Source organism: Schistocerca serialis, unplaced genomic scaffold (genome assembly GCF_023864345.2).
Source record: "Schistocerca serialis cubense isolate TAMUIC-IGC-003099 unplaced genomic scaffold, iqSchSeri2.2 HiC_scaffold_1108, whole genome shotgun sequence".
Lineage (NCBI taxonomy): Eukaryota > Metazoa > Arthropoda > Insecta > Orthoptera > Acrididae > Schistocerca > Schistocerca serialis.
Window position 1 is genome coordinate 15,001 of NW_026047302.1, and position 2,500 is coordinate 17,500.

At 48.4% G+C, this 2,500-nt stretch overlaps 1 pseudogene; it reads left to right on the top strand.

The window, feature by feature from the left end:
• The window catches only part of LOC126431688 (large subunit ribosomal RNA), a 9,438-nt pseudogene that overhangs the window by 2,994 nt on the left and 3,944 nt on the right, over positions 1 to 2,500 (top strand).

A 2,500-nucleotide genomic window follows, 5' to 3' on the forward strand; every position in this document is an offset into this window, starting at 1 on the left:
GTGCAGGCTCTGGGTTGGTAATAGGCAGTGTGGGGAAGGATGCGTCTCAAACAGCCTCTCCTTCTCAAGTGCCCTTACCCGCCTTCTAGAGGTGGAGCTGTTAAGCCTTCGGGCGACTGAAGGGCAGGGGCACGACGGTGTGCTGAACAACTTGTACACCGGTTCTGACAGGTGCATTTGCTGTGGTGGGATCTTGCCCCAAGTCGGCGAAGGTCACTCGCCTTGTCTTGGGCTCCGAGGCATGCTCTGCCAAGCCGGGGCGTGGTGACATGTCCCCGGTTAGGTTAGATGGGTCCAGACCTCTGAACGTCTGGGGGACCGGCCCGGCACCTGAGTAGGACCGGGTCCTTGGCCTTTGGTGGGAACCTGGGCTAGTAAGGGGCGAAGGACGGAGAGTGAATCCGCTCTCCCGGAATGCGGGTGGCATTCGCCGATAAGGGAGCGGGTGAAAACTATAGTGGTGTGGCTGTTGAAGAGGACTAGTGCGCTGTACCCACGGCGTGCTAAACCTGGCAGCTCAGTTATTGACAGCTCTTGGTCAAGGGGCGGGACCGGTGAGCGAGCTGCATGTAGCCTCCCCCCATGCCAGAGAGGCCGGTCCGGGGCAAGAGACGGGCCTCCATCTTTCACTCTCTTTGAATACGATAATGGCGGAAAATCAAGAGAGTGGTAATGTGTTAGATGCTTCCGAATCGGAAATCGAGATGAATTTGACAGTTGCTGAGCGACACTCGAAATTTTTGAAATTGCTGGACTCGAGTGTCAAAAATGGAAAGATCAGCAATGGTGCGATAAACCAGATAAGAGACTTCATTGCTAATTGGGCAATTGTTCACTCCCAGTTAGAGGGGAGAATATCAGAATTAGAAAAAGAAAATAAAAGGATTAGAAGTCAGCCTACTCGGACGTATGCTGCGGTTGCCAAAGCCCCTGTGGCCAAGGCGCCAACAGCAAAAGAGAAAATTGAACAGAACATCAAAAAAGTGGCACCCACGGTTTTTATAAAACCTAAACCTGGCGAAGACATCAAAGCTGCTAAGACAGCTTTCGAAAAGTGTGTTGATCCAAAGAAAGATAAAATCAGGATCAACAGTGTCCGTACCTCTAAGAATGTGCTGATAGTCGAGACGGCCTCGCCAGAAGACAGCCAAAAGATCTTAGGTAATAAACAACTAAGCGAGAAAGTTAGGTGTGAACCTCCACGAAAGCGTCGTCCACTTATGAGTCTATATGATGTACCTACATTTATGTCAGCGGACAGCCTACTTGATGCGATATATACGCAAAATTTTGACGTCTCAATGACTAGAAACGAGTTTGATGAAGAGTTCAAGCTCCGTTTTAAAGTAGGGCCTCGAGGAAAGCTGACTGTACATCATGTTGTGGAGGTTTCACCGAACTTATGGAAAGTATTAACGCGGGCTGGCCGGCTGTACGTCGGCTACTCAGCACTGAACATTAAAGATTACCTGGCAGTACCACGTTGTACAAAATGCCAGGACATAAACCATACCAATAAGTATTGTACAGAACCGAATATAATATGTGCCCACTGTGGCCTGGCTGGACATATTAGGAAAGATTGTCCTAACATGGACAAAGCAGCAACATGTGTACCATGTAAGAAACGGGGCCGTAAGTGTGGTGGACCAAAAGATTGTCCAACCCACCGAATGTTCTTAGATAGGCTTATCCAAAGAACAGATTACGGCGAAATTTAAAGTGGTACAAGTCAATGCCATGCGCAGCCAGATGGTTGCACATGAGCTACGGAAGGTAGCGGAACAAGATGGAATAGATATACTTCTGATACAAGAACCGAACTCCTGTGCGGGTCGAGTCCCTGGTTTTCCCGCAACAGCACAGGTGGTTTCCTCGGGTGGGAACCCCATGAGTGCAATTATAATATTGAACAAAACTATTAAAACTACGATATTAAATCAGTTCTGTACTGAGCATATTATAGTTGTACAACTTAATTTGCTGTCTTACAGCATGTACGTTGTAAACGTCTACTGCCAATTCAGACATGACATCAAGATTTATCTTGATCAGCTGAATTGGATACTAAGAGTTTTAGCTGGGCAGGCTATAATTGTAGCTCTTGATGCTAATGCTAAGTCCCCACTCTGGCACAGTGATGTACAGGACGGAAGGGGTGCGGAGCTTGTTGATTTGATAATGGAAACGCACATGCATGTGCTAAACTTGCCTGGGTACCCCCCGACCTACTCAGGGAGGGCGGGTGCAACATCAAATATTGATGTCACACTAGCAAGCGAGAGGGCAGCACCCCACGTCCATAACTGGCAAGTAAGAGAACATCTAACTGTCAGCGATCACAACTGTATTACATTTGAAATAGCGTCGACCATCGTGGATGTGCCAGGTGAGTGGGTGGAACGGTACAACTATGCTCGGACAGACTGGGACCGACTCGTGCAGGTGTTCAGTCCTCCTGAGTTCGGGGAGGACATAGGTAATATTGATGAAGCTGTGG